This window comes from Tupaia chinensis, unplaced genomic scaffold (assembly GCF_000334495.1).
Source record: "Tupaia chinensis unplaced genomic scaffold, TupChi_1.0 Scaffold000549_1, whole genome shotgun sequence".
NCBI lineage: Eukaryota > Metazoa > Chordata > Mammalia > Scandentia > Tupaiidae > Tupaia > Tupaia belangeri.
Window position 1 is genome coordinate 4,889,306 of NW_006160061.1, and position 25,490 is coordinate 4,914,795.

Below are 25,490 nucleotides of genomic sequence, written 5' to 3' on the forward strand. Positions count from 1 at the left end.
TGGTGGTGTGGAGGCAGATACAGTGATAGGGAAAGTGAGAAATCACCCCACAGGGAAGATGGCCATGCTCCATCCTTTATCCTCTATTCTCTTCCATTCTCTTTCTGGGATTTTGGGCATGCACACACATGTGCCTAGTGTGAGTTTGAAGCTACTGGGTTCAGGAGTTGAACCACTGTCAGTCTTGTAGGAATTCAGTGATGTAACCGCTATGCCATCTGCTGGTCTCAATCACATGCGTACTTCTATAAGGCTCATCAACTCACCTTCTTTATGGTTCAAGGTGATGGACAGGTCCCACAGCCTAGTAGTTAAGGGGAGCTAAATTCCATATGGTAGTTTAAATCTTGGTGTCTTCGGCTTTAAAAACATGCCAGCATGTATGCGTGCAGTGCTCAGATCTTGACAGGATGGAGAAATGGAGGAGAAGGCCTTGATCATGGAGTGACCATACCTCATTAGGGGGAGCTTTCTCCCTCTCTTTTTCTCTTTGACTCTTTTCTCTCTGGCATGTACACACCTCCTCTGACAATTAAAAAAAAAGTTAAAGTAGATTTTTTGAATGTCAATAATAGAGGACTAACCAGAAATAACCACATTTTGGACTTCATAGACTCTGATGTTTCATTTTCACACCTATAGAGAGAGAGATTTTCACACATTCTCAATATGAATTGAGGATCTATTTGCATAAAAATCAATATTTTAAAAAATGTTCTTTTTTTTCTGGAGCCCCTGGGCAAGGCTAGCATCATAGGGAAAAGCTGTTTTTCTCCCTTTCCCTAATCTGATTTAAAGGTCAACCACATCAAAATTGCTTCTGTTTCTGCAGGATAAATGAAGTCTAGCTGAGTTTGCCTAGCAATGCATTCACAGGTTTAAGGGATGGTGTATTTGCTCTAGGAGCCATTCTGCTTGTTGGATGCATGCTTGTTTGCTTCTTTCGTTACTTTAATGGTTCTTTTTTTTTTTTCTTTGAGAGGTTTTTGCTATAGGGAGCGTGCACTAGCCAGAAACACAGAGAGACAGAGAGATAGAAAGTGAGAAATCACCCCCCGGGGAGGTGGCCACACCGCAATCCCTTCTCCTCCATTCTCCTCTCGGGACATTGGGCACGCACGCACACACACCTGGTGTGAGTTTAAGCTACCGGGTCGGGGACTCTAACCGTGGTCGACTACATGGAAGTCCAGAGACATAGCCATTACACTAACTGCTGGTCTCTCCCTTTAACGGTTCCTGAGAACTGATGAAAAGGCATTTTCCAGTGCCAACAGCCAGAAGGGCATGGAATCAAAGAACTCCTAAGCAGGAATAAAATCCTAAGTACACTTTGGTGCCTTTTTCCCCCTGCTTTGGAGGGGTCAATGATTTTGAGAAACTTTTGTTTTTATGTCTTTTATAAGACTTTTAAAAATATATGTTTAAGAATGTTTTGGGGCCAGCAGATGGCATAGTGGTTAAGATGCTGGACTCCCACATGGTCAACCACAATTCAAGACCCAGACCTGGTGCTTTGAAAATCACACTAGGCACATGTGTGTGTGCCCAAAATCTTGAGAGCAGAATGGAGGAGAAGCAACTCCAGAGTGGCCATCCTTCCTGTAATTTCTCTCACTTTCTCTTGCTCAGAGGGTGCGTGCACTAGCCAGAAACACAGAGAGACAGAGAGATAGAAAGTGAGAAATCACCCCCCGGGGAGGTGGCCACACCGCAATCCCTTCTCCTCCATTCTCCTCTCGGGACATTGGGCACACACGCACACACACCTGGTGTGAGTTTAAGCTACCGGGTCGGGGACTCTAACCGTGGTCGACTACATGGAAGTCCAGAGACATAGCCATTACACTAACTGCTGGTCTCTCCCTTTAACGGTTCCTGAGAACTGATGAAAAGGCATTTTCCAGTGCCAACAGCCAGAAGGGCATGGAATCAAAGAACTCCTAAGCAGGAATAAAATCCTAAGTACACTTTGGTGCCTTTTTCCCCCTGCTTTGGAGGGGTCAATGATTTTGAGAAACTTTTGTTTTTATGTCTTTTATAAGACTTTTAAAAATATATGTTTAAGAATGTTTTGGGGCCAGCAGATGGCATAGTGGTTAAGATGCTGGACTCCCACATGGTCAACCACAATTCAAGACCCAGACCTGGTGCTTTGAAAATCACACTAGGCACATGTGTGTGTGCCCAAAATCTTGAGAGCAGAATGGAGGAGAAGCAACTCCAGAGTGGCCATCCTTCCTGTAATTTCTCTCACTTTCTCTTGCTCAGTCTCTGTCTCTTTCCAGTGAGTACACACACCCTATGGCAGAAATGAAAAAAAAAAATTATTTTCTCTATACTAGAGACCTTCCAAAAGTGAAGAAATATAAAATGTACTCAGAAACAACATGGTAGTCATAAATGGATAAAACTGAAACCAAATCTGCTTTTGTATTCAAAATAATCCAGTCCTAAATTCAACTTGAGATTATTAGGCACAGGCTTTTCATTTCTTGGTCAAAGAAGAATTTTATTGGTACTACACAAAGATGGTTGTCTATGTATTTAGAGTGAGGCATTCGTCTTTTTTCTGCTAGAGTGTTTCCAAAGCTTGGGAAGCGAGAGAGAAGTGCTAGAAATGATTACAAAGCAGGCACCACCTGCTGTGCGTCTTTGGAGATAGTCCGCATTCTGTTAGGGTGAACCAACTGTTATTGGTAGGTCCTACTGCACGGTGTTTTGAGCCCTTTGATTTGGCTTTAGAGGGCATGGAGATTCTGTTGAGGTCTTGAGTCCTGTGAATGCTTCCACATCACCCTCTCAGTACCTTTGACACTACCACACCAACCCACAGTCTTGAGTGCTCTCTGACCTTCCTGACATTGCTGACCATGTTGTCTGAAAGCCATATTGAAACAAGCAACTCCGACATCTTTAACCTCTTCAAGAAATATTCTTTCCATCATCTTGTACTGACTTAAACCCAGCTTATAAGGCAAATGCTTCTTCCTTTTGCACAGTACCTACAGGGAGGCACCTATATTTACCCAAGCCACATGGATCCAGGGGGCAGGAGGAATCCAGATATCTTGCTCCCACCACAGCTTACCAATCATGGCTCTTCCTCTTCCTACAAAAACATGACTCATTTTCAACCATTAACAATCACTTAGCCTAATCTTGACTCTCACCCAAGCCTGAAAAGAACCAACGAATTTTCAGTCTTATATCCTACCTTGCGTAGAACAAGGTTTTACCCATGGGTCCAAGAATCCTGACCAAGTTTTTGTCAAAGGCTTTGAGAGTTATTTCCATTTGACGCTTGACATAATTTCAATTCAGGAAAAAGCTATAATTGCTAATTTAATAGGTATAGAGAGCCTTTCCAGGATTTCCGATGGATATGAGAGACAGACTGTGCTCTCCTACTTGTGGGTGAAAAAAAAAATCAAACAGCTGGGACCAGCAGATGGCATAATAGCTATGTTGCTGGATTCTCATGTAGTCTACCACAGTTCAAGTCTCAGACCCGGTGGTGTAAAAATCACACCGGGCATGTGTGTGTGCGTGCCCAAGGTCCCAAGAGGAGAATAGAGAAGGAATTGCAGCATGGTCATCCTCCCTGGTGGGTGATTTCTCGCTTTCTGTCTCTGTCTCTCTCTGTCTTCCTGACAGCTCACATGCCCTATAGCAAACTCCTCTCAAAAACAAACAAACAAAGAAACAAACAAACAGCTAACATTAAAACAATGACTTACATAAAAACCCTATGGCTATTTTCAAGCCACTGGGTTCTTTGGTGGCCAACTTCTAAACCTCAACCAGTCTTTCTCATTTGATAGAAAATGTGTTTTAAAAACAAATTTACCTGACAGCGCACATGCCCTATAGCAAACTCCTCTCAAAAACAAACAAACAAAGAAACAAACAAACAGCTAACATTAAAACAATGACTTACATAAAAACCCTATGGCTATTTTCAAGCCACTGGGTTCTTTGGTGGCCAACTTCTAAACCTCAACCAGTCTTTCTCATTTGATAGAAAATGTGTTTTAAAAACAAATTTATCCATGTACTCATCCTTTAAGTCTCTGATTAATTAATAGCTTGAGCTACCCACAATGTCTCCTGACAGCTCAAAAACCATCATAATTTCATTTTTGTGAAAGGGTGCTGGGGTTGACTAAAACAGCCTGAACTATAACTTGACTTTGCAAGTACATTTAGCTAATTAGTACAATTAGTTAGAGGGAGAGAGGATCTTCTCACCCTCATTTGAAAGCAAAGGAATGTATCAAATGAACCACCAACTTTTTATCATTGAGGTAGCAATTCTTCCTTTAAATGCAGCATCTTCATTTACAACTCTCCATAAATAATGGTTATTAAAGAAGTCTATTATTGTAGCAAAGCAGAATCTAATAAGATTTTACATAGCATTCATTCAGGCAGAAAAGGATGTAGGAGTTATTAATAAAAGAAGGTTGTCCTTGATAATAGAAAATTTGGGGTTTTGCATATAAATTAACTTCCTTGTTAAGGAAAAAAGAATACTGAGTTGCCTTTTGTGGATTAAAAAAAAGGAAGGCATCTAAACTGACTCTACTTCTGACTACTAGTACTGAAGGAACCACATAATAGCCCTACCCTTCCGCCTCATTACGGACTTTTCCGGTTTGGGTTCCTCATCTGTTCTTCTTGATTTCTATATCACTTGTTCACTTATTCATTCATTTATCCATCCATCCATTCATCACCCTATCTGAGGCAGACCTAGGTAATGTTGTCTACTCTACATGACCATGCATCATTTAATGATGGGGATTTATCCTGAGAAACGTGTGGCTAGATGATTCCATTGTGTGAACATATTGGAGTGTATGAGAGAACTTCAAAAAGCCTATTTAAAAAAATGGAATTGAGATCTGAGTTTATTTTTGGTGAAAAAAAATGAAATCAATACATAGCTGTTTTTTCCACCCATACTATGCATTTCTATCCACTTTTTTTTTCTTTTTTTTTTTTTTTCCTTTCTTTGGAGAGATTTTTGCTATAGGGTGTGTGTGCTCGCCAGACAGAGAGAGACAGAAAGTGAGAAATCACCCCACAGGGGAGATGGTCACGCCACAATCCCTTCTCCTCCATTCTCCTCTCGGGATCTTGGGCACGCACGCACACACGCCCGGCATGAGTTTTAAGCCACGGGGTCCGGGACGCGAACTGCAGTCGACTACGTGGGAGTCCAGCGACATAGCCATTACGCTAACTGCTGGTTCTCCATTTCTATGCACTTTTTGAAGATGCCCTCATACTTACACAAACCTTGGTGGTACGGACTACTTACACACCTTCCCATACGGCACAGCCTATCACTTCTAGGCTACACACGTATACACGTTTCTGTAATGAATATGCAGGCACTAGAACACAGTGATCAATATTCATGCATCTTAACAGAAAAGGGATAATCAAAATACTATATAAAGGATAAGAAGGATGCAGCACTTACCACGGAAGAGACTGTAGGACTGGAAGTGGCTCTAAGTGGTGGGTGAATGTGAAGGCCTAGGACACTACTCTGCATTACAGTGGACTGTATGTATAAACACTGCACACTTAGGCTACACTAACAATAAATCACCTTTAGAATACTAAAATAGTTTTACTTTATAAACTTTTTAATAATTTTAACTTTTGAACTCTTTTGTCATGACAAATAGTTTAGAACACAGTACATTGTACAGCTGTCCAAAAACATTTTCTTGTTTATATTCTTATCCTAGGATCATTATTCTATTAAATTTTCTTTTTTAACTTTTTAAACTTATTGTTAAAAACCAAAACATAAACACACACACTAGCTTTGCCTCCACAAGGTCAGGGTCATCATTACTGCCATCTTCTACCACCACATCTTCCCCATTGGATGGGCCATGATGCACACAACAGCAAAGGATTAAATGAAACAGAAGAAATGATTCAATCGAAGGCTGTGGCAAACAGATGTGTGGGGCCGCTGCGGCTGTAGCAGAGCATTCTGTTTTATAGCCAACTTGTTTTTAATCTGCAGAAGGAGTCAGCCAAAATAATGAGAGAAGTAGAGAATAGTAAATACATAAACTAGAAACACAGTCGTCGTTATTATGAAGTATTGTGTACCGTGTCTAAGTGCTATCCTTTCAGGACTGGCAGTGCAATAGCTCTGTTTACACCAGCGCCACACGCGTGTAATGTCAACGTCATGCTGCAGTGTTATGACAGTTACACTGTCACAAGGCAATAGGAAATTTTCAACTCCATTATCACCACACGGGACCACCATTAAATACCTGGTTCTTCATTGACTGAAACTTCGTTAAGCGGAACATCATTCTGTGTTATTCTTTCTTATTTTTTGAAAAGAATCACTTAATTTTATTTGTTATTATTTTAATTTGCTATAGGGCAGGTGCACTCACCAGAGACAGACAGAAAGAGAGAGGGAGGAAAGTGAGAAAGCAAGCCACCAGGTTTGGGACTCAAACCGCAGCTGACCATGTGGGAGTCCAACATCTTAACCACCATGGCACCTGCTCACCTTTGTATGTTATTCTTAACAGTTTCAGCTTAATACCCAAATTCTGTTAGCAAAATCATTAATATTGGGGCCAGCAGGTAGTATGGTGGTTAAGGCATTGGACTTTCACATAACCAACTGTGGTTCAAGTCTCAGACCTGGCAGCTTGCTTTCTTACTGCCTGCACTCTCTGGTCAAATTTAACATATAATAATAATAAATAAAATAAAATAAATCATTCTAAAAGAACACATTAATATTATTCAGGGTCCAGCAGGAGGTATGGTGGTTAAGGCTCTGGACTCCTATATGACTGCCCACAATTCAATTCCCAGATCCAGCAGCTTGAAGATCACACAGGGCATGTGTGCATGAATGTCCAAAATCCCAGCAGGAAAACAGAGGAGAAGAGAAAAAATCATTAATGTTCTTCTTAAAATAAAAATTCCTGTTTGTTTTTGAAAAAAAAAAAAAAGGTTTTTTGCCATAGGGTATATGCACTTTCCAGAGAGAGACAGAGAACACAGAGAACGGGAAAGTGAGAAATCATCTTCCAGGGTGGATGGCCATTCTGCAATCCCCTCTGTTCCATTCTCCTCTTGGGATTTTGCACATGCATCCGGAATCAGTTTCAGGCTACCCGGTCTGAGACTTGAACTATAGGCAGCCATGTGGGAGTCCAGTGCCTTAACCATCACACCATATGCTGGCCCTGACCCCAGGACTCACTTAAAGTTAAATCCACTGAAGCTTTCCAGACTCAGATCCAATTCTGGTTTCAGAATAACCCTAAACTGTATCTTAAAGGAGAGGGAGGCGTGGGTTCTCCAATGGCACTATTATTAAATAGTCTAGTCTTCTGAAGATAGTTTGGGGTACCAATGACCTATTCAAATTGTGTTATGTTATACATGGGGTAAACTGAGGCACCGATTGTTTAAAGAGCCACTTCATAGTCAAAAAGCTGGCAAGCAATTAAGATCTCACACGTGGCCTTGTTTTCCTGCCTCCCTGTCCTGGACATTCTTCACCCCAGTGTGCAACATCACAGCAGATCCTGTTTCACCCTCAAAGCACTGCTTAACAACAGAGAGTAGTCCAATGACTCACCTTGGGATTTACAAGGTGACTAAAATCTGTCCCCAAACCAGGGCCAGTCAGTGGCTTGGTAGGTAAGGTGACTGGATACCACATTGCCAACTGTGCATTTCAGGCTGGAGCTGATGGTTTAAGAAACACTCCAGCACATGCCCAGAATCCCAATGGAGGGGGCGGGATTGCAGCATGAGCATCCCCCTGGGAGGTGATTTCTCACTTTTTCTCTCTCTCTTTTTCTGTCTCTCTGCACACATCTCATAGCAGAAAAACAAACAAAAAACAAACAAAAAACCAAAAAACAAAACACTACCCCAAATCTGTATCTACCATCAAAATTCCCCCTTTTCATCATTTTACTAATGCCTAACTAGAAATTTACTTCAGTTCATAGTTTTTTTGTTTTGTTTTGTTTTGTTTTCCCCAAATACTCCAAGAAGGTTACATTAAGAAAACCTCCCTTTACTGAAGTTGACAAGACTCCTTATCTGTGTCCCTCTTGAGAAGCAACTGCCTCTCAGTGCTGGCCTGATGGGAGAGGAAGGCAGAGGCTGCAAGGTGGCCAGGGTCAGTCCAGCCGCTCCTCCTGCCGCCCACGAGATGGTCATTCCCCTCCTGGCCCTGTGGGGGCAGGTAGTGATCTGCACTGTGCTCCTCTCCAACTGTCAAAACAACACAGGGTCCATTATATTTCACAAAGACCCAGATACACTTCTAAGTTTATTCAAGTAATCAAATAAGTCTACAAGTCACAGGACATTGGTAATAGAGGGGTTACGGAAAAAAGATGTTCAAATCCAATTGCAGCAAAGAATGTGACCCTGGAGGACATTAGGCTAGGTGAAATAAGCCAGATACAGAAAGACAAATACTGCATGATCTCACTATATGCGGATTCTAAAAATGTTGGACTCAGAGAAGCAGAGAGTAGAGGGGTGGTTGCCAGGGGCTGTTAGGAGGAAGGATAAACGGGGAGATGTCGATCAAAGGGTATAATTTCCATAGATGGGAAGAATAAGCCCTGGGGCTCTACTGTGCAGCGTGGTAACGATAGTTAATAACAATAATAATAATAAATAAAATAAAATAAATCATTCTAAAAGAACACATTAATATTATTCAGGATCCAGCAGGATGTATGGTGGTTAAGGCGCAGGACTCCTATATGACTGCCCACAATGTCTACTTGAAAACAATCTCGAATATTCTCACCACAGAAAAATAAACAAATAAATAACAAGCATGCGAGGTGACTGATATGGGAGTTAGCTTGATTCAATCATTTCCCAATGCCTATTTCGAAACATCACATTGTAGCAGAAGACTGAGTCCTCCATGGCACTGAGAGCTAGGGCTTTCAGGAAATCGGAGAAATGAAGACAATCTGCTGAGAAGTCGCCCTGGTAGAGCCCCCTCTATCCTTCTCTGTCTCTGTCTCCATTTTTAAATGTTTTCTTTTTTAAAAATTTTTTAAGGTAAAATATTTCCTTGGCTCTGAAATCCTCCTCCTTTATCTTGCTAACAACCACCTCTCCTTGCTCCCCTCCCGTTTAGGAGAGGCCAAAAGGGCAGACCTTCAGAAGACTGAGTCCTCCATGGCAGCTGAGATCTAGTGCTTTTGCAGCACGCTCATGCGCTGCGCAGTTTTCCTTTTCTGTTTTCTAAAATAAATAAATTTTTTCTTCTTTGTCTCTCTCTTTCTCTGTTTTCTTATCCTTTTTTCTTAACCTCATCACTTTGCTGCTCAGCCTTCATGCACTGAGTGTCTAGACAAGTCCAAGTGAAATGTAGCCACGCATCTGAATACTATTATATTCCTCAATTCCCACTGAATCTGTGGCACAAAGAGAAAAATGGAACACCAAGGAGTTTCCTGATCTTTTTCTGCACGCCTCTAAGATTGAACTTCTAGAAATTTGGAAGAAACAAAGAACCCATCAGATGACTAGAAATCACCACAGAGGCACAAGAAATATAGAAACCAAGCAAATACCTCTTCCCCCAAGGGAAAAGAATAACTCCTCTTCATCCACAGACAGCACAATAGAACTCACAGAAATATCTGATAAAGAATTTAGAATACTCAGGGACCAGCAGTTGGCATGATGGCTATGTCACTGGACTCCCATGTAGTTGACCCTATAGCAAAAACCTCTCCAAGAAAAAAAAAAAAGAATATTCGTAGTGACAAAGCTAACAGAGATGGAAGAGAAGAGAGACAATGAACTCCAGAAGAAAAGAACTGACAAGTTCCAGGAGGTGAGAAAATTTTTACATGATCTGAAAGAAGAAATACACACCATAAAAAAGAATGAAATAGTGGGGCCAGCAGTTGGCCTAATGACTATGTCACTGGACTCCCATGTAGTCGACCACAGTTTGAGTCCTAGACCTGGTGGCTTAAACCTCACGCCAATTATGTGTGCATGTGTGTGAGAAAAGAGTGGAGGAGAAGGGACTGAAGTGTGGCCATCCCCCCAGGAGGTGATTTATCACTTTCTGTCTCTGTTTCTCTCTCTCTCTGTCTTTTTAGTGAGTGCACGCACCCTATAGCAAAAACCTCTCCAAAAAGAAAAAATGGTGGGGCTTTTGGGAAAGGATTGGATTGGATGAGGTCATCATGCTGGGCTGCTCCCTAGTTAACTCCTGGTGGCTTTATATGAATACCAGAGACACAGGAACACACATGCTCTGCTCTTGCTCTATCCCCTCAACACTCTACAAAGTCCCCTCCAACAAGAAGAGAACTCTCACTAAATGCAGCCACTTGACCTCCAAAACCATGAGCAGAATGAACCTCTACTCTTTAGAAATTACCCAGTGTGGTATTACATTGTTGGCAACAGAAAAGAAGACTAAAACAGTTAATAAAAATACCTGTTGTCATTCTTCTTTCATGCAACAGAACCAAAAAAGAAAGAAAAACGGAACATAACAAAAGCAGGCCTTCTCAAAATTAGGAAAGTGTTTCAAAATTCAGAAAGTGGAATTAGGGCTAAAGAAAACTATCAACTAACCAAATAATTCATCCTCTCTGGGCCTTCCCTATAGAGCGTGCTAGGGCACCAGAGCAATCAAGGTCCAGAGATTCTAGCTTAAAACAGCATTGTTTTGTTTTGTTTTTTGTTTGTTTGTTTTTAAGAATTTTTACCATAGGGCATATGTGGCCACTGGAGAGAGACAGAGAAAGTGAGAAATCACCCCTCCCCTAAGAAGATGGCCATACCACAGTCCCTTTTCCTCCATTTTCCTCTAGTGATTTTGGGCATTCACACACCCACACACACAGACACACACACACACACACACACACACCTGGCATGTTTTTCAGGACGCTGAATTTGGGACTTGAACTGCAGAATCAGCCATGTGGGATCCAGAACCTTAACCTCCTGGCCGAGGCAGCATGTTGTTTCTAAGCTATTTTAAGAAGGCCCCAGAGAAGCCACAACAGGGCTGCACTGTGCCCCAGGCAAAACAGTGAGACCAGAAGACGGGTCCCTGTAGCCCCCTCTGGGGTTATTCTTAGGGCAAAACAGGTAATGCTTTGAAAGCAGTGTGGTCAGCCCTAACAACCACGAGATCCGGTACCAGCCAGCTTGAGGAAGAACTCTGCTGTAACAGCTGTACAACCTTGGACAGGTTTCTTAACATCTCTGTGTCTCATTCTCCTCACCTGGAAATGGGGAACTTATAAACACTAGCTCATCCAGCTCTATAAGGAGGAAATGAAATAGCACACATAAAGCACTTTGAACAATGCCAAGCGCATGCTTGCTAGCTAATGAAATTCTCAAAATCAGCTCAGAGTGGTCAAGTCACTGCCAGGAAACTGCTTTCCAGCCCAGGAAGGGCTTTTGAAAGGTCTTCGAAGAGACACTATGGAGTGTCCTGTTCTTTTATTAACTAACTAAATAAATAAATAAATAAGTAAATAAACAAACAAATAAAAATAAATATTTAAAGCCCCAGTTGCCTATTAGTTTTCCTAGCTGATCCTAAGCCAAGATCAGCATCCTATGGTGAGAATAAAAGCACAGGGCAGGTGAATTAAATGAGACAGATCAGGGAAAGTCTAGGGAAGGAGTTCTCATTCGAAATTTGCTGTCTTCTGTAAAAGGGTGAAAAAAAGTCTCCCAGACAAATTTCAAATCTCCCCCACCCGAGTGCTAAATAATAAATGCCAATTATGATCTACAGATACACAAACATTAAGCTTCTTATTCTTAAAGTTTATATATAGCTTTAAAACTCAGTAAAAATTGCCAAATAAAAATTATATCTATATCAAATACATTAATTAAATAAAATGGAAAATAACAGCAATGACTAACATTAACTAAGCACTTACTATAGAACTGAACAGTACAACGTTGTCACTATTACATCATTTCTTTAAATGACAGAAAAATGTGTGCACATGAGAGAGAGAGAGGCAGAGAGAGAGAGAAAGGACCCTCAACACGACCTCGTCATGCTCTGATCTCTTTTCCCCTCCATGGTCTCGGGATGTGGTGTGCATGTGAGTGCACCTGGCACATTTCAGGTCAACCAGGGGATCTGAACCCCCCACTGGCCATGTGCCTTCCAGCACTACAGCCTACTACTCTAGGGACAATGCAGGGCTGAGCCTATTCTATCATTTTTGATCTACAAAAATGGCAATTTCAAGTGGATGAGCCCAGTCGGTGCAAGGCACTGTCTTCAGGTCTGTCTTTAACACGTGACGCTGCTATGTAGTAGGCAGCATTTTACCCTATTTTACACTATGTGGAAACCGGGACACTGGAAATAAAAGCGCACAGTTTTGTATCTTCTAAGAAACTGCAGTGGTCTGAGGACTCAGCTGCAGATGCCCAGGAGGGGCAGACACCACTCCGAGAAGCTCAGACCTAGGAGGAATAAAGTGAACTGGGGACGGCTGATGGGGGAAGAACCAGGCCGGGGAAGAGTTCAGGGCAGTGAGCACCAGGACTACAGTGGCAGACGGTATCTCCAGGAGGGAACCACAGAGAACCCCGGAATGACTCCTGGATTTTGTGTCCTGTGGTCTTTGTTCAGAGTGGGGCACTGGGAGGTCTTTGCTGGGACAGACACTGGCTTTCAGTGGGAATAACAGTAAAGGCGAAATCTGGACAGGAAGGAACAGGGGAAAGGATGGTGAAGAGAGAAGGAAAAAGAGAAGTGGCGTCAAAAAAGGGGCCATTTCCACGTTGGCTGGACATTGAGTCACCTGTGGGTCTTTAAAATGACTGGTTCTCACTCACTTGTGTTTCACTGCGACGGGGTATAATCCTTGTCCAAAATGTTTGGAACCAGAAGTATTTCAGATTTTAGAATATTTTCATACAGACAATGAGATATCCAGGGAATGGGATCCAAGTCTAAACAATTTTCTCAATGCTTTTTTAAAATCATAGCCTGAAGGTAATTTTTTATAATATATTTGTATTGCGGGGTGTTGACTGCTACCTGTCACATGAGGTCAAATGTGGAATTTTCCACTTGTATTGCCATGTCGGTGTTCAAAAAGTTTTGGAATTTGGAGCATTTAGGATTTTGGATTTGGGGGTGAGAGATGCTCAACCTCTACTAAGATTTTAAAAACTCTCCAAGTGATTCTAATTTGCAGCAAAGTTTGAGAAATTACAATGCTTCTATAACTTGCTGGTAGAAGAAAAATAGCCCAAAATGCCTTCTATTCTTCCACAGGCCCTGGGAAAGAGCATTAGAAGTCCCCCATACCACTCAGTTAAGGGACTATTAAGGAGTCCATCATTATCAGAGTGTAATTTACTGTCCATCCTTCCTGAGGCTCCTCTCAGTCTTTGGGGGAAAGAACTGGAGAGGTCGTAAGCTGTGAAACTACCACAGTCTCCTTCCTGCTTTCTACAATGCTCTAGCCCTAAACCTGACAGAATTCTCCTTGATTCTCCCATAATAACTTCCCTAAAGTGGTTTTCACCTCTTGATGAAGTGCTTGTCCCATGTTGCCCTTGAAATGCTGCAGGGTGAAGTGCACGCTACCTTTCCAACCTCGCACACTTAATTTTTATGACAACAAAAGATAAAATGTCTTAAGGCCTCTCCAGGGACAAACTCACACTCACAAACATTACTCTCAGAGTAGCCAGTGGGATGGGTAAGTTTTGAGTAAGAAAGCATCGGCACCAACATTGTCAGAGGCAGCATAGCGCGATGGGAGAGCAGGGCTTTTGCAGCTGCAGACTTGGGCTCCAACTCTTGCTCTGCAGCAAAGAGCCGTGTACACTTGAGCCACAAAACCTTCCTGCAGTTCAATCTTCTCACCTGCAGTGACACACCCTATTCCTGTGGGCACATGCTGGGTCTGGACACCGGAGCTGGAGTGACTAGGGAAAAGAAGGAATGAAGTAGCCCAGGGCACGCCTCTGAGAGATGCCCCACACCAAGCCACTCCACCCTCACCTTTCTCTCCCTTTCAGCTGATGGCTGAAACTGCTAGTTCATGTGAAGCGTTGGTTCATTGCAAATGCTTTTTTTTTTGACTCTGTCAATTACGCTGTGCAGTTGGTTATTATTTTTAATCCCAATTTTTACAGATGAGTAAACTAAGGAAGAGAAGGGATAGGTCACCCAGGTAGAAAGCGAGCGGTAGAGACAAAATTTGAATTGAGGCTCTCTGGGTTCCTATACCATGCTTTAAAATTCATTAGTCATGTGAAAGTTATGGTAAATATAAGGACTACCTCTGAGAGGAGGCGGCTTATTCAGTGTACCCTGGACATACTAAGCATGTGTCAATGTAGGGAGAGAGATCACTTCAGCGTTAAGATGTATAACGAAAGCACATGAACACCAGGGCCAGGAGGAGGAAGGTGAGGAAATGGAGCAGAGGGGAACCAGTTGCTCTCAGAGACCCACATTACCAACTGGCCATTTCCCCAGGCCTTCTCTAAACCTACCAGTTCCTTCTTAAGTCATTAAAGTCAATGAGGAGACAGGGAGGTGAAAAATAGCAAAAGTCTGGAGAGAATTAGAGGCAAGAAGTGTTTCTATATATACTGGGAGTTGGTCTGTCTAACCCAGTTTGCTTAACTATAAAATCTTGTCCTTGGGGCTATCAGATGGCACAGTGGTTCAGGTGCTGGACTTTTACATGGTCAACTGTGATTAGAATCCAGTACACAGTGTCCAGGACACGTGGCTTGAAATTCATGCTGGGCACGTGTGCATTCATGCCCAAATCCCAGAAGGAAAATGGAGAAGGGATGGAGGGATGGCCCTCCCTCCAGGGGTTATTTCTCACTTTCCTTCTCACTGTCTCTCTGTCTCTCTCCAGCAACTGCACACACCCTATGGCCAAAAACCTTAAAAAAAAAAAAAAAGTATCCTTATGGGTCAAAATGTACATAATTCTAAAGGGCTGTGTCCGCCTAGTTCAATCTTTACTATTACCCATTTTGCATTGTCCCACACTTTCCTATTCTCGATTATGCTGTGAGCAGCATCATTGCTAATGCATTATGTGATCTAGTACTCATTATTTTCATATAATAAATTCTCAAATACAAAAAAATGAAAATATTAGAACACAGACTTGCCCTGTCTGAGGTGGGCCAGAAGAATGCTGAAGGTTTCTCTTCACCTAGAATTGAGACACAAAGTTACAGGATAAGTATTACCCAGGATTCTTTGTTCCCCCTACTTGTAATCAAGAGGAAAAAAAGGATTTCTGTTGGCCCTCTCCTGCTGTTGGACCAAAAAGATCAAACCAAGTAAAGTCAGGAAATATCTGAGTTGGCTATAACTTAGTACAACCAGTCTCCACTTACTGCAAAGCCTTGTGAACAAGGCATTTCTCTTGCAATACTTATTGCACTACAAGTTCAGCATCTCCCAATAGTAATTCAATGCTCATGATAAAAATGCAGCACAAATTTCAGATTAATTATTGGTTTAGTTAGAAGAATTCATTTATTTGATAAATACTTACTGTATCTAATGTGTTAGGTACTCTCTAGGCCCTGGGGTAACACAGGAAATAAAACATGAAAACAATATTTGATATTCTGGCTTAATATATTTATAGTTTACTCCAACTCATTATTTGGGGAAGAAAATAGTCACTCAATAACAGTTAAAACTGTAGTTTAGTTAAACACAGCTTGTTCACATTTTTGGCTCAACACAATTCAAGTTTGAGTGGTATGGTCGTTGAGAACTCTTTGCTCTAAAGTGCAATAGCAAAACTGGAGCATAAGGAAACACCAGAGTTATTATGAACACTATTCCTCCTGACACGGAATTTCTCCCTGCTCTATTGATCTTACTCTCTAAATATGTTTCAAATCTGTCCCTTCTCTTTCATCATACCTATGGCCAGAACCTCACTTCATATAAGTTTTCCTTGGACCATTACAGTATCTTCTAAACTGGTCTCACTGTCTCTGGTTTTTCTTTCTCACTTTTCTGTCTTAAAATTTTCTAAAACAGTGATCTAATAATGTAGCCTTACAGGTAGAAACTGACAGTGGTCCACTGCTCCCAGGATAGAGTTTAAATTCCTTATGAATACAAGGGCCAGACGGTGGTGCAGTGATAAAACATGACACTGCCAGGCTGACGCACATGGAAGGGCTCCGGGTTTGAATCCATGGGTACGAAAGCCGAAGGGTGGTAGCAGGAAAGGGCCCTTTTGTGCCACACCCGGTGATTCCCCCAAGGGATTTTGTGCTTCTCATTCACAAACTCTGGGCTCTGGAAGGTCAGAGGCCCTGGTCTTCGAGGGGCTCACTCTCTCCAAAGAACACAGCAAGGGTCCCCCTGAACTACGAGTCACAGCTGCCACCAGAGCTCCTTGGACTCTGTGCCTAAGAACCGAGAGAATGCCACACTGATACCAATTATTAGGAGAAGGCAAAGGTTGCTTTTATACAATGAAGGTGAGCGGAATACACAGGAAAAGGCAATCCACTGGGTGCTTCCTGGTGCTCCCTCACCCCACAGAAACTGAACAGACACATGCGACAATCCCAGCCCAAGAAGGGCATGACTATCAAGACTCAGGGCACCCAGAAAAGAGTGACACACTACGAGGTAAGGCAAGGTGATCATTAAAGATGTGGGGAACTCAGCATGGCTGATACAGAGAGGACAGATTACCATTGCAGGCCCAAGGTTATCTGTGGCAAGGAAGGGATGTAGTTTGTTCCACTAACTCTCCTCTCCAGAGTTCTCGTTGACACACTATGAGGTAAGGCATCGAGCCGTACCAAGGTGATCATTAAAGATGTGGGGAACTCAGCATGGCTGATACAGAGAGGACAGATTACCATTGCAGGCCCAAGGTTAACTGTGGCAAGGAAGGGATGTAGTTTGTTCCACTAACTCTCCTCTCCAGAGTTCTCGTTCAGAAACAGTGGCCTATAGAAACGATGAAGGTGCTGCTTCTTAAACTCAAATGTAAAATGAGGTCTGTAAGGCAGAGTAGACGTAGCAGCCAGGAGAGTCAGTCTCTCAACCATCTGACTGCAGAGTACAGTTATTACAACCCTAGTTACTGTGCTCCAAAACCCACTGCCGCATTCACAGCAGGGCCACGCTTCCACAGGCTGCCCACGCCGATGCCTGAGTGGGGCAGACACCAAGGCAAGTCCATTTTGGGGAGACGTGGGACTCTTCAGCTCAAGGTTAACCTTGTCAGACTTGCTCAGAACTATAATTTTATGCAAGAGCCTTTCATGCAACAACGAATCAACTGCCCTTCCTCCCTTCTTCCCTGCTTCGGTTCCTCACCAGTTTCACAGCGGTGAGGCCTGCACTGCACTCTGGCAGCTCCCCCAGCCTCAGCCCCGTTTCCCTCAGAGATGTCTCCCCGAGACAGCTGACCCTGTCTCAGCACCAGCTGAATGTGGCCATGAAAGCAAGGGAGGGAAGCTCTGCTGAGTTTACAAGAAACTTCAGCAGTCTATATTTTAATTGTGAAATCACTGCATTTTACCTTTTTTGAGCTTTTTTTTTTTTTTTTCTAAAGAGCATGTGTGTATGCACATGAGAGAGAAGTCTGAGCACCCTCTATGGAACCTTCTTACACCATGACCCTGCCTGTTGGCTCCAGAGCACTGCACATGTCCGACACGGGCCAGCTGACTGGGCCAGGGATGTGAACTGCAGTCACCATGCACAGTCCAGCTTCCCATGAGCAGCATGTCCCTGTTGCCCCGCACACTAAAGAGCATGTGTGTATGCACATGAGAGAGAAGTCTGAGCACCCTCTATGGAACCTTCTTACACCATGACCCTGCCTGTTGGCTCCAGAGCACTGCACATGTCCGACACGGGCCAGCTGACTGGGCCAGGGATGTGAACTGCAGTCACCATGCACAGTCCAGCTTCCCATGAGCAGCATGTCCCTGTTGCCCCGCAGAGCCTGCAGTTCACTGGACTCTGCAGTAAGAACAATCTCGGTTCTTTCTTGTAGCTATTTTGAAATATACAATTTATTATTGCTGACAATAGTCACCAGGCTGTGCAACAGAACACACGAAGCTGTGTCTCCCATCTATTACCTTGTTCCAGTTGGCCAGCCTCTCATCTTCCCTTCCCAGCCTCTGGTAACCATCCTACTCTCTACCTTTAAGTCCTCTCTCTAGTGGCATAATTTCATAAAGATACACAAATAAATCACCGACTTGCTCCAGGGACACTTGGCCATAAGTTCTGGGATTGCAAGAAACTTACCTGTACGTCGTAAAGGTGCAACTCAGTCCTCGGCCCCCTCTCTGACTTCCATGCATTTGCAGGAACCTACGAAGGTTACAACGTATGTTCTCCTTGTGCTGTAAGGTGTGGCATGTGGATAGAGCCCAGAATTAAAGTGAACTTGGCAATTGTTCCCAAAACCTGCTCCCCTAAAGTCCACAGTCACCGAACAAATCAATTGCTAGTACTATCCTGGTTTTACAAAGTAAGTATGTGAACTTCACTTTCCTAATGACCCTAGCCAACACTTTAAAACACACAAATTGAAATGGCTCCGTGTCAGCTGGTATAGGGAGAATTTTAACAATTGGATTAAAAGGCCAATCAATTGGTAAATCCCCCAGGGAAGTCCTAATGTCAGGGAATAGATTAACTGTTAACTGATTTCAAGAACAAATGGAAAGTGCAAATCTCAGAGGAATGAGGTGGGAAAGAAGAATAAAACAAGTAGGAGATGAACAACTGAAAGAACTTGGGGTCACGGGAATTACTGTGATAGGTCTGTAACAGCAGAAAAATAAAATTCTTTTTTCTCCAATTCCCTTTTATTCTCTTTCTCTCTAATAAGATTTCATTTTTCTTTACACAAGAGATATTTTGGGTTGGTTTATCCTCTTCCTCTATTTTCCTGCATAATGTTGCAGTAAATCAGAAGGTGGAAAATGTACACAGTAACTCACAAACTCGACCTCCTCGTTTCCCGCCCCAATCTCTCCTGGGCTAGGAATGGCTGTGTGGCAAGAACATTGGCTCCAGAAATACTGAGCAAGGGGAAATATCTGCATGACCCAGCTGGGTCGTTGATCTGCCTTGGGTGAGGATAAAGCCAATAGTTAGATGACACTTAATGGTATATTAATCGTGTTTCAAGTCAGGGAGAGGGGAAAAGGCAACCTTAAGAGAGATTTGGAGATGAGTGTAACATCCTCAAAAAACAATAGAAATGCAGGAAAATATAAATACCAGAAACCTAATAAAATACACTGTCTGAGATTGACCTTACATTCAGCTCTGGGTGACTTGGCTCACAGACAGTATGGAAGTATGGATACTGTCTAAGATTGGCCTTAACATTCAGCTCTAGGTGACTTGGCTCAAAGACAGTATGGAAGTATGGTGAATTAGAGATTATGAAAGGAAAATATTTCATTGGCATGTAATTCATAATAGAAATTCTCGTGGAAATATTTATTCTCTATCTTCCATTTTCAATTCTACTACAAAACAAAACAAACAAAATAAAACAGTTTACCTGGTGATTCTGAGGTTTTCCAGGGATAGAAACTTTAGGAGTAGATAATGAAAAACATGAATAAATGCCATCTCTAAGTAACAGTTCCACAGGGGGGGAAAAAATTAATTAGTTAATAAATCTTTTTAAAGTGTCCAGCCTTATCAAAGTTAAGAAAAGGTGAAATCATAACAATGAGATATGGGGCCAGGAGGTGGCATAGTGGTTAGGCCCTGGACTCCCACGTGGCAGACTGCAGTTCAAATCCCAGACCCAGCAGTATGAAAATCACACCAGTTGACTGTGTGTGTATACCCCAGATCCCAGCATGAGAATAGAGGAAGAGGGATTGCTGTATGGCCATCCCCGCTGGCGGGGTGATTTCTCACTCTCTCTCTTACTGTCACTACCTGGTGAGAGCACTGCTGTACGGCAAAAACCTAGGGGGAAAAAAGCAATATGATTTGAACATCTGTATGAATTGGTAAAAAAAATTTTTTGAGAAGTTTTTGCTATAGGGCACGTGTACTCACCAGAAAGACAGAAAGAGACAGAGAAACAGAAAGTGAGAAATCACTCCCCAGGGGGAATGGCCACACCACAATCCCTTCTCCTCCATTCTCCTCTCGAGATCTTGGGCATGCACACACTCACGCCTGGCATGAGTTTAAGTCACCAGGTCCAGGACTCGAACCACGGTGGACTACATGGGAGTCCAGCAACATAGCCATTACACCAACTGCTGGTTCCAAAATATTTTCATTTTGTAACCCCTGTATGGTGAGTGTGTGGCAAAAGAGAAAACATTATTGGAGAAGTAAATTAGCTTATATTTTCTGGAAAGTAATTAAGTAGCATCTATTCATTTTTAAAAGCATACTCTTCAATCCATTTCCAGTTTACCTAGCAGATATATTTCAAAAGTATGCCAAGAATATATAGGCAAGAATGGTCATGATAACCTAAAGATCTAGTTGGAAGAGGTAGGTTTCAAAATTAACATACAATCATGTAAAGGATTATCATGTGGACTTCAAAAAGAAAGGAGATCCATATGCTATATTGTGAAAAAAGAAACAAAGTTTCAGACAAGAATGCACATTGTTCTCTGTGTATTTCGTTTTTGTTTTTGTTGTCCCCTATGGCTAGGACGCATTTACTTGCCAGAGACAGACAGACAGAGAACATGAGAAAGCATCCCTTGTGGGGATGAGAAGCCACAACCCCTTCTCCTCCCTTTCTCCCTCCTCTCAGGATTTTGAGCAAGCAAGCATACACACCCAGCATGTTTTTCAAGTGGCCTGGTCCAGGACTCAGACCACACAGTCAACCATGTGGAATTCAGCTGCTGTAACTACAATAACATGGGCTGGCCTCTCTTTGTGTTTTAAAAGGAAAATGATTAACTAGACATAACCTGTGTATAACCTTTCTTTTTGGAAAAGATACCCAAGAATTGTTAATGATTACCTTTGGGGGAACAGTCCCTTGGGGGAATGGAGGTGATAGAGTTTTTACTTTTTATATTATATCTTTCTATAGTGTGTGGGCATTTTCTTACCATATACAAGTATTCAAGAACATGCATGGTGTTTTCTGCAAGATATGTTTCATTCCATGCTAGCGTCCCCTGCTATCTAGCACATTTCTTGGTCAAATCCTTCTACCGTCAATCATCAGGTAAGTGAGTCCATTCATTTCTAATTTTGTGCCACCCCACACGGCCAACCCCTCAGTAGCAAAATGGATTTGAGAAGGCCTATAATAAAAGATTCATAGTAAGGCTGTAAATTAAAGAAGCATATAAAATTGATAGAAATGAAGGGAAATGTAAAACACAGACAGATGTATTGACTATGATTGAGCAATAAGCAGAGCTCCGAGGGAAAAGCAGAAATGGAAACACAATGCGCTAGATAATGTCATTCTTGTTGTCTGGAAAAGGATTTCATACCTGATAATCAAAGGAGACAGCCTTCCCAGGTGCTGAACTCTTAGAGGCATTATGCAGACACTTGGAAAACATCCTGATGTTTATGGCCTTAAGCCATGATTCTCCAATTTGACCTTCCTTGGAAGGCTTGTTAAAGCACAGATGGCTGGCCCACTCTGAGTTTCCAATACATAGGTCTGGGCGGAGCCTGAGGCCCTGCATTTCTCAGTTACTGAGGTGCTGCTTCTGCTGTGAGACTGCACTTCGGGACACTGAGGCCTGAGACCGATCATTCCATCATATTATACTAACACTTATTGGGCAAAGACTTCATCAATAGTTCTGCTGACCACCTGGAGATAGTCTTCACATAAGCATTTCAGTAAATCCTTGCAATGTAACATTTATCAAACTAATGAGGCCAAATACATAGCATCCTTATGATCTAATCAGTACAGAAGATGAAACTTGACTACAGTCATAGACATAAATGTATTGCATATGACTCGGCAACTTCTTTTTTTTTTTTTTTTTTCCTGGAGAGGTTTTTGCTATAGGGCACATGCGCTCACCAGAAAGACAGAGAGACAGACAGAAAGCAAGAAATCACCCCCAGGAGGGATGGCCAAGCTGCAATCCCGTCTCCTCCATTCTCCTCTTGGGATCTTGGGCACACACGCACATGTGCCCGACATGAGTTTAAGCCACCGGGTCTGGGACTCAACCTGTGGTCAACCACGTGGGAATCCAGCAACATAGCCATTACGTCAATTGCTGATCCGTCAGCATCTTCTTAATATAAATGTACTGCACATCACCTGTCCCTGATAGGGCTTAGACAGGAGCTGATGATGCAAATTCACTAAATACTGACTTGCATTAACAATAGCCTGGTTTTAACTTTACTACAGTCATAGACAAAATTGATTTGCATATGACTGGGAAATTTCTTTTTTTTTTTTTTTTTCCTGGAGAGGTTTTTGCTATAGGGCACATGCGCTCACCAGAAAGACAGAGAGACAGACAGAAAGCAAGAAATCACCCCCAGGAGGGATGGCCAAGCTGCAATCCCGTCTCCTCCATTCTCCTCTTGGGATCTTGGGCACACACGCACATGTGCCCGACATGAGTTTAAGCCACCGGGTCTGGGACTCAACCTGTGGTCAACCACGTGGGAATCCAGCAACATAGCCATTACGTCAATTGCTGATCCGTCAGCATCTTCTTAATATAAATGTACTGCACATCACCTGCCCCTGATAGGGCTTAGACAGGAGCTGATGATGCAAATTCACTAAATACTGACTTGCATTAACAATAGCCTGGTTTTACTCACACAGAAGACTGGTCTCCTGCCAACAGCCAAAACACATTATAATTCAATTCTAAAATCAAGAATCAATAGCCTTTAGACAATCTCCACTCTCCCTCCCTCTTTTTTTTTTTTCCTATTAACATGGGGAATAGAGGATTAACTGTACCAAGAATTAACACGAGACTTTTTTCTCTGAAGAAGCAAGAATTCGTTTTTAGTCAACAACCTCAATTACATCTCAGCCATCGCACTAGAATCTTCTATCTGAGTCCACTATCTCTAACCCCTAGTCCCCTAGTTGTCAAACAACTCTACTCAGGTTCTGTCATAGACACACATACAAATGCACATGTGCACACACTTATACACATGGGTACACACACACATGCAAACACTCACATACACTGGCACCAGAAATCAGCATGTTTGGCAAAATTACAAATATCTAAGAACAAACGCATGCGTAAGTGTATGCGTTGTGCCTCAAAAAAAGAGGGAAAGTAAGGATTTTCAAAAACTAAAAGTACTCTGACATCCCTGAATTTCACAAAGTAATTTTCAACAGTCCAGCTCAACAAACTTAGAGCATCATCCATTTGCCCAGGGCTGTGGGAATAAGCTGTGTGCAAACCTTACTTGGGGCACTTTCACGTAATGAGCTTGCGCTTACATAAAGCTGAGATTTCCACAGGATGTGGGTAAGTGTTATGTTCGATGTCCAGCTAAAGAACACCACCAATGCTCAAAGAATGGACACTTAAGCCCTGCCGGAACTCATGGGGCCTTTTGGAGGAGACAATACAGAGTCCACATCGATGCATGGGAGTCAGCTGGGAGGAAGACAGCAAGGACTGGTGAAGGTTCTGTACTGGGCACTGCTAGCTGTGTATTCAAAGTCCAACTGTCCCTTCTTCCTTACAGAGAGAACAATTCAGTTCAAGGTGGAGAACCATTTGGCGCAAATACACTTCCCAGGATTCCCTACAGAGGTGATCATGTGGCAGTCCCGGTCCATGAAATGTAAGTGGAAGCGGCAAGTAGGACTGCAGAGAGCCTCATGTTGCGTTTTGCTCCTCCACTTTTGTCCCCCATCCTCCTCGTCACCTTAAATACTGACGAGAAGCCCAAAGTTGTGGCTGTCATTAGGGGGTGCATGAAGAATGGAAAGATGGAATGATCCAGGTCTCTGGGTGCTGTTGCCCCGTCCTGGTCACACCTGTCTGGTCGTCTTCTTCATGAGAAGAATAAAACCCTATTTAGTTAAACTCCCAGAGTGAAGCGACACCCCAACATATGCAAACAACACAAGACTTGTTTAAATATTCGATCCTCTCTCATTTCTCTGATACGACCTGTACTACCAACACACCTACGGAGCAAGCACATGAATGTACACACACGCACATGCACACACACGCACACACACACCCCTGCTCACTCACACACGCCTGCCCCCTCTCTTTCACTCCCTTCTCACATACACCGATCTCAAGCACAGGTGCTGCCCTCTCTGTTTACCACATAAACATTCACCAGGAACAGCAGGCAAGGAAACAAGAGTTTCTAAATCGACTTCTTCCTTACCCCCAATAATGTTGGCCATGCTGTAATCCTTTCCCCCTATTGCTCCAACTTGTCAGGATTCTGAGCAAGCATGCACACGCATCCAGCATGTTTTTAAAGCCTCTGTGGCAGGACTCAAACTGTGGTTGGCCATGTGCGATCCAGCTTCCTATTCACAGCTCCTAACTCCTGTACTATGGCTCTGCCCCATGGAGGTACTAGTAACGATTATAATTTCAAACAGTGATGAACATAGATGATTTTTAAGATATCTACATCAACTATAATGTTACATAAAAATATTTATATCTACTGACGATAAAGTCACAAGTACTACTAATGTTTTGTTTCCATTAGAAGATTATGAAAGTATTTTTCTTCCAAAGTTAATGCTATATTCTTCAAAACTTTATAAACATAAAAATTCCACACTATACTAACACCACTGCTTGATTTTTTATTTAAGCCCCATTCTATCCTCCATTCAACCTCATAACTGCATACACCTGGAACAGGACATTATGACTCAGCAGCAAATACCAAGAAAAGGAAGTCACCTTGCTACCCTGGCCCACCAGCCACTGCTTTACCCCTCTTTTTCCTTACGAAAATAACTTTAACTTACCAAGGGCAACCCCTACACACCCTGTAGAGAGATGGACTCGATGCCGCAATCCTCCAGCCTCCATAGGTTTTTGCCATAGGGTGGGAGCCAACACAACCTACCCCTCTTTAGAAGAAATCACTGTTATTAATTTCTTGAGGATCTTTTCCACTTACTGAATGCTTCATTGTAAAAGTAATTTGCTTAAAGATCTAGAAGTTTTCTTTTGTAATGGAAAAGTACTTTAGACTTTTTAAAAAAGAACTATCTTCTCCGCACTCATCTTCTGTTTGTCATTCTCTAGTGGCGGAATCCCCTTACGCTGGTTTCAGCCGCTCGCTCACTACTCTCTCTACCCCCAGGGCTCAGACTGGCTGGGGGGGGGCCTTTTTACAGAACCCCCTTACGCTGGTTTCAGTCGCTCGCTCACCACTCTCTCTACCCCCAGGTCTCAGACTGGCTGTGGCG